Source organism: Saccostrea cucullata, unplaced genomic scaffold (assembly GCF_032062105.1).
Source record: "Saccostrea cucullata isolate Sc308-1 unplaced genomic scaffold, CSIRO_AGI_Scuc_v1 ctg1080, whole genome shotgun sequence".
NCBI classification, from domain to species: Eukaryota; Metazoa; Mollusca; class Bivalvia; order Ostreida; family Ostreidae; genus Saccostrea; species Saccostrea cuccullata.
In genome coordinates this window covers 23366-31122 of record NW_026924105.1, presented here as the reverse complement: position 1 = coordinate 31122, position 7757 = coordinate 23366, and positions in this window count along the sequence as shown.

Here is a 7757-nt window from a genome sequence, read left to right as displayed (position 1 = left end):
TCAAGCAAGAGCAATGTCATAAGCGAAAACCCAAAAATATTGATTGTTATTTACGTCAGAGATAATTGAAGTATTTAAAAAAGTAATTCAAATTTGCCAAACAGCTAAAGAAGTTAGAAAAAGTAAAGAAATAAACACTGATTCATTTTAAAAAAAAAAATATGTTTTCTTATATCTGCAACTGTCTTTGCTCATAAAATTTAGCTATCTAGCATTTATCAATACGTTTGCAAATACCTGTGTAATCATGAGACTACATCTTTCAAAAACAAAAATCAATGTTTACTGTATACAGAGTTATTTTCACCCTTACGCATCTGAAAACAAGTTGGCCCCGTTTTAAATTCACCCAAAAATATTTTTGTAAAAGATATTATACAGTTTACTTAGCATTCGTCCCGTTTTAAATTCGCCCACGCCAGACTAGGGCGAAAAGGGCGAAAATTAAACGGGGGCAAAAATTTCCCTGTATACAGTATGTTTTGACACAATAAAACATCGATATGTGTGTTAAGACAAGTCTTTCTTTATTATGCAATGTGTAGATTATAGTTTATGTACATCCAAAAATTTTAAATTTTTGGTTTGATTAAAGGCTACAACAGTTCAATTATTATGAAGAAAGTTAGTGATTTTCAAAAGTAGAATAAAACGGACAAAGTCAAGGAGTCAATATTAATGATACCCAAAAGAAAATTACAAAGAATACAAAGGTGAAATATAAGAGTCACAGGTTCAACTATTCAAAAGTTCTGACCAAAGTTGTTTTTTTTTCAGAAGAAGGTACAAATTTGGGGTATAAGTAAAAGGATAAAAATATTGGCATTCAAGGGAAGGTCTTACCACAAAAAATAATAAATCGGTAAAATACTAAATCCCAAGCACTAACCATTCAGGAGGTTTGATTAAGGTAATTTTTTTAAGAGCAGATAAAATCCTTAAGTTCAAGGTCAAAGGTCATTACTTCTGGTACGCAAGAGAAGGTCGTGTCAAAACATGAGGAGTAGATATCACTTGACTTAACCGTTCGATATTTATGGCTAAGATTAAATGTTGAAAACTTATTCAAAAGTGAATTAAACTAAAAAAGCGAAATCAGAATGTCAAAAATACTTATACCCCAAAAAAGAGTTTTGCAAATGGAATACACCAGTGAAATATGTAAGCCATAAGTCATATGACCAAGGTTTAGATTTGGGAACATTTTCCAAAAGTGTGTCAAATTCCAAAATGATGGTCAAGATGTAAACAAAAAACATTTAAACCCTAGGAAAAGTACTGTCATATTATATAAACCTGTGAAATATGAAATCCATACCTGAAACCAATCAAACGTTATGGTCAGGGCTATTTTTTAACACTGAAAGCTATACTGACAGACAAACGGACAGAGGGATCGACCGTCAGAGAAAAAAATATATATTCGTCTGATTTAAGGATAACCGGTACTTTTTAAAAACAATTTGTTCCAAATATCATTTTATACGTATGGTGAGAAGAGATCTGAGTGTAAGTTCATATGCAGATATACCGAGACGCCACAATTCAATGTACAACCTGTCTCCATGTAAACGCTATCCATAGTTTATTTGAAAGCATGAGAATAAATCTTGATTTCTTCCGTGGAGACGAATATACTGCATATATAAACTTGAGACGACTACTTTTAATTATTCAGAACTTTTAATACATCGTACTTAATGAAATTTTAAAAGAAAATAATGAATGCAAATGATTATTTTTATTGAATGAAAATGAATCATTATCATTATGTATCAGAATACTCTTAAACACAGTAAAATAATAAAAAAAAAACGCAAAACCTTTGAACACTCTTCTGGTTCGAAATAAAACGGCAAATCCTCACAAATAAAGGAGAATTTTATTCCGACTTCTCCTGTATAGTAGTTCAGTAGTTCCTCTCAGTCACTTAGCGCCACCTACCGTTATTATGATAAGTCAAAAGGAGGTCAAAGATTGGGTCAACTACTGTCTCACTGTCTTTGTTGGGATTCAAATTCTGATACGTCACTGGTGTCCAAATTTCAAAAAAATAGTTTTTCATGGTCGTCAAATACCACTGCATTGGCACGGAACGTAAATGAACAGCTGAGGTCAAGTTCTGCAGAAAAGGACAAAAAAATTATATCATTCTCAGAAATTTATATCTTTGTCATATCTTACTTGTATGATTAAGGATTAATACCATTTTATCTAAAATGACTTGTTGCTTTACATCCTGTATGCAGTAAAAATTGATAAAATTTGATCTTGTTTATACAAATGAAACAGACATTCAAAGGGAATACATTTTTTTTCCATCGTAGCATATGTAAAAATAGAACATTTTATGACGAGCATAAGCAAACCTTGGCAAAACAAAAATTCAATTTAAAGAATGAAAAAAAATAGGTACTGTTAGGTGGTGTTGATTCCCAAAAATTGTATTTTTTGGATCAAATTAGAAATTCACATTTTTGATACATTGCAAAAATATATTTTCCGGGTTTTTCATCTAAAAATTTCAGTTCAGATCTGTACAACGCAAAAAATGTCTCACTATCAATGAAAGGTTTTTAAACATAAATTACAAATTTTTATGAAAAAATATCTATCTTTAATCAAATGCAAGGAAGAGAAATTTGACTAGACCATTTTTGCCATTGCGTTCATGTGATAAAAATAAAGCATGCTATCTATAAATTCCTGAATTATATACACAGGTATATAGTATTTACGCCTCAAGAAGGATATGGTGAAACGAACAGTGTTCACAATCAAAGTCCACAAAACAATACAAAATAGGATTAGAGCAAACACAGACCTCCCAAATATCAGAGGTAGGATAAGGTGCCATGGAGGAGTGAGCATCCCCTGCTGACTGGTTACACGCGCCATGTGTTCATGGTGTTTCATAATCGGGAAATAACGGGAAAATCCGTCGTCAATTCACTGTATTGATAATGGACTAACAATTAATATGAATAACGTCAGTCAGCATTAGACTCAATGCTAAATTGTATTTGCTGAGAAGGTCATTGTATCGACCATAGAACTTAAAGAATTATGACTTTAAACGAGACTGCTGATATCATCAACTTGCTTGTCAATGATTTACCTCGTTTTAAAAATTGTTCATACGAAGAGCATGCTCTTGCGTATCGAATTAACCGAGATATATACACTCCGTATGCAGGTGATGAAGGTATATTGCTGCATACTGAGTAAGTAAGGTAAGTCGAGGATAGAAAAGTTAAAGTCATCATTGTAATAAAAATCTTTTTTTTAATTTCCAGAATTTGTATAGTCAAGATGTGTGAAAAGTAGATTATTTAGATACCAAGATGGAAACAAATATTACGCATGTTATAGATATTGATAATTCTTTGTAAAGAATCACACTTTGACCTAATATAACACATGGTAGATATTGATTATGACTTAATATGAATCACACATTGACCTTATATAACACATGCTATAGATATTGGATTATGACATAATAAGAACCAAACGGTCGTTCTGATATCTGGAATTTCAAAGAAAACAATTATAGTAATTTATATCACATCGAACAAATCAATATCTGAGTAAAGAAACACACGGATTGCAAAACCGTTAGCCAGTCAAATTTTATTAACTGATGTATGTTTAAATATTTATATTTTGTGTTTTGTATGCTACATTGCGAATTTCTACAGGTACCCCACAACGCAGCCAGTAGCTTTAAGTATTTTAGTTTTGGTCTTTTTTGGGTGTGCCAATATACCATTATTTCGAGGAAATACACCGCAAAACTGGAACTGAATGATAAGAAGTCAAATGAAGAACTTTTAGGAGTACACAATTCTACATCAGTTATGGAGTGTGCAGCGCGTTGCCAAAGAGAGTGTAGTTTCTATGGAGTCAATCCTCAGATAAAAAATGTCGAACCCACAAGAAGATTTTCACGTCTGAAGTATCTAATGAGGTGGCTGTAAACTATGTATAAATACAGGCCTATAGATCGCATAGAAAAAGTAAGGTGTTAAAAAATAAAGGTAGGGAACTCTTGTCAGAGGGTACCCACGTTCGCCAATAAAATTGTTTTAAATCAATTGCTTTACAATTTTACTTTCTATCCATATCTATTCATATATACACAATCTTCATTACTGCCAAAGTTCATTCCGTAATTTCTTATACTTCTGAAATCAATACAAAATTAACCTATTTTTTTAACTCAACATCAGCTTGGGCCTTTAAAGAGCTTCCCTAATTGTTAAGCGGGAACGAAAGAAAAACTTTTCCCAGGAATTTATTCTATACTCAATGAATATTTGCTCATTTGCATTCGAGCTTTACAAGGTTTTAGATAATTTGATCATATTATCTTACTAAGTCACCAACAACATTTTAGTGGCATAATTATTTTGGAAATCGAGAAGTACATAATGCATTCCGGGAAAAAAATCGTTCAACCATACCTTATTTTACATTAATATTCAACATGGCCGCGTGTAGTTGTTGATGTAGAAGTTTTCAAAATACTTTTTCGCGAAAGGAATTATTACGGACTTAACCTTACAATCTGGAGTAAAAAATCAACTTTAAAATGTTAAAAGATTTTGCAAACACTATGCAACCAATTCGCTGCACTTCAAAAACCGTCTAATTACATGTGACTAACGAGGGGGCCAAGCTTATGTCAAGTAGAAGAAATTAGGTCATTTTTAAAATTAATTTTGGAATATCTCGAGAAGTATACAAAATTTCGGAATGAGCTTTGGTAGAAATGAAGAATGTTTATCTATAAAGAGATTTAAATAGAAAGTAGAATATTAGAGCATTTGATTAAAAAACACTTTATTAGCGAAATCGGTTACCCAGTGTAAGAGTTCCATACCTTTATATTTTTCTACACACAGTTTTTTTAAGCAATATGAGCTGCATGTTTGACATCGAAAAAATAATATTTCAAATTTGTTATTTACCATTTCATTGACAGGAAAATAGAACGTTTATAAATTTCTTTTGTTCATATTTGATATGGAAGAACTTTTTATAAGCTTTGATTGAAGCAAAACTGAATTATTATCATCCTGTACAATAATGATTTCTTATATACTATGTATATTCGGTTGTACAGAATATTTCTTCTGAAACATTTTTAAACTTTATTTTGGTCTTATTGATCATAATGGTTAAGATAACATACAGATTAATCATAATAACACATTTTACCAGCAAAAAAAAAAAATCTCAAAAATGCAGCTCATATTGCTTTAAGCGATCCAAAGGCCTGTGGTACAACTTATTTTTTCTGATTTTGCTACAAATCACATAAAAACCTTTAGTTTTTGTCGCTCAACATCATTCTAACTGTTTGTATGTTGTGTTTGCATTACCGTTGATAAAAATATTGAATTATTATTGTGAAGAAAATACCAAAAAGTGAAAGCTTACCTTGTGACAAAATACAGAAAAATTATTTATTTTATTTTTATAACTTTGCAGATTTTTTACCATTACAAAAAATGTTGTAATTAACAAAAAAGCAATGATTTTCTTCAAGCTAGCAACTCTTCTGAAAGTAGAAATGGGAATCTTGCGCCCGCTATAATGAAAGGAAATTAAAAATTAAAGATATGACCTACATATTACATGTATATATATTAATGACAAAGGTCATAATTCGGCGAATTTACACTGTTTCGTAAGATGTAACATCGATAAAAATCGGTAAAGTCCTCCATAAAAGTGTTTCTATCTTAAAACGTCCTACCGACTTCTATGGAACTAACACGGTAAAAAAGCACTCCACCATGATGTTATCATGTGACCATGAAGTCTATAAATAGAAAAAAATAATTAAAAAGCTGAGTTCAACACTACGGCGCGGATAATTAATTTCTTTCTGTAAAAAAAAAAATATGTAAAAGCAGTCTCTGTACGATGAAAACTGCTGCTAGAATCCTTCTCTCTGCGTTTATTATGGAAAGCCATAGGGGACCCCCAGCGTCAGGGTCTATATATTCTATAGTTTTAACCCTGGCCACCCATGATTTCTACCCTGGCCGTCCACCCTGGCCTTCCCATGCTTGCATCCTGGACCTCCCAGGGTCAGGGTCTATGTAATCAATAGTTTTAACCCTGGCCGTCCACCCTGGCATTCCCATGCTTGCATCCTGGACCTCCCAGGGTCAGGGTCTATGTAATCTATAGTTTTAACCCTGGCCACCCATGATGTACACCCTGGCCGTCCACCCTGGCCTTCCCATGCTTGCATCCTGGAACTCCCAGGGTCAGGGTCTTTTAACCCTGGCCGTCCACCCTAGCCAACCCATGTTTACATCTTTACCCCTGGCCGTCCACCCTAGCCTGGCCAATCCATGTTTGCAGTATGCCAATCCCATGCCAGCCTGGCTTGCGTACCCTGGCCGTTTACATCCTGGCATGCCCAAGCTAACCCTGGCCATGGCCAAGATTCCGGGTGACCTCGATCATTCCCAAGCTTCTACGAGATAACCGGCCAAGATTCCAAGAGATAGAGATTTGGTCGGCCAAGATTCCAAGAGATCGAGATTTGGCCAAGATTTCTAAGGACGCGGTTGTGGAAGCAGCGTGGTCATTTGATTAACTCATTTGGGAGCCATCTGCCATCGTTGCCATTACATTTGATGTACGTTTATATCAATAATATTCTTTGGTATTTAACATATATAAAATAACAATAATTGTAAATGTCATAATTTTTATTTTACTATAATTTTAATGAAGTCTTTTTTATTTGTAATATTTTGTTTGTTAATCACATATGTGTAACAATGTTTGGTAAATAATTCCGGATAGACAATCTTCTTATATTTGGGTCCGGCTACTAGATTGTATATTACGTTATTTCCGCCCAGCATCTTTGTACATCCTAACGTGAACGAAAGAACGACAAAAGTTAAAACTTTAGCGACTTGGTCAGGAGAACAAGCCACTAATAGTAAGAACTTGACTTCAGTCTCATCAAGATGTCAAAGGTTGATGACAATACAACGCCTGATGTTACGGATACAGCTAATGGTACAACATCCAACGAAAAGTATGATACAACGATGAATAATGAACACAACGAACCAGTGAATAACGAGACACAACAAACGACAAACAAAGACACTTTACTTGTGAGACAGAGGAAGTCTGAACGGGTACATAAACCCACCGACCGAATGTTAGATTACATGGACCAGGAGTCTAAGAGACGTGAAAAGAGGATTCAATTGTGCTTCGATCGATGGAAGTTCAAGGTCAGAGAGTGTAGACAAAATATGAAAGTAGAGTCCAGTGAAGAAGATCTTGGAAACATGTTAGACGAAATATTGAAACTGGAAAGAGAGGTCATAGAGGCTTTTGAACATTTGCGTAATTCATGTAGTGCACCACACCAAAGTGTAGTTCGGAAAGTGGACGCTTGTGTCGCTATTTCTAAAGACATGACTCATCTCATCAATGAAAAAATCTCAGGATTTGAAGACACCATAGACAGTTGTAAAGGTTTAAAGCATAATGAGTACGCTAGGTCTGTGTTTAGTGACTTGAGTTGGTCTAGTGTCTCGGAGAGTGATTCAATAAAATCACAACTGTCCTCAAAGTTCGTGAATGCCCTCGCAGATGTAGCAACCAAAAGGGTAGAACTGGAGTCGATAAAGAAATAAGAGGAACAGCAAACAAAGTTTGTAGCACTGCAAGAGCAACAACGAAAACTACTAGAAACTCATAAGCGGGAA